The sequence below is a fragment of the Cebus imitator genome, unplaced genomic scaffold (assembly GCF_001604975.1).
Source record: "Cebus imitator isolate Cc_AM_T3 unplaced genomic scaffold, Cebus_imitator-1.0 Scaffold609, whole genome shotgun sequence".
NCBI lineage: Eukaryota > Metazoa > Chordata > Mammalia > Primates > Cebidae > Cebus > Cebus imitator.
Genome location: NW_016107924.1, coordinates 724,700 through 725,006, shown reverse-complemented (window position 1 = coordinate 725,006; position 307 = coordinate 724,700).

Below are 307 nucleotides of genomic sequence, written 5' to 3'. Positions count from 1 at the left end.
CCTCACATAGAAACATTTCAAACCTAGGATAAGCTCCCCACTTCCTAAACTCTTAAATATCCTTAGTTTGTAAGAACATTCCTGACTGAAATCAACCAGAAGCCCCTCTCAGGTTGATTCTTGAAATAAACCTGTCTTTGACTGTTGAGCTGCTTTTTGTGTTTCTTTCCTTTCTTTAACTCTTACAGCATGTGCCTGTAGTCGCAGTTAAGAGGTTGAGGCAGAAGAATCATTTGAGACCAGGAGTTCAAATCTGCAATGAGCTATAATCATACCACTGCACTCCAGCCTCAGCCACAGCCTGAGA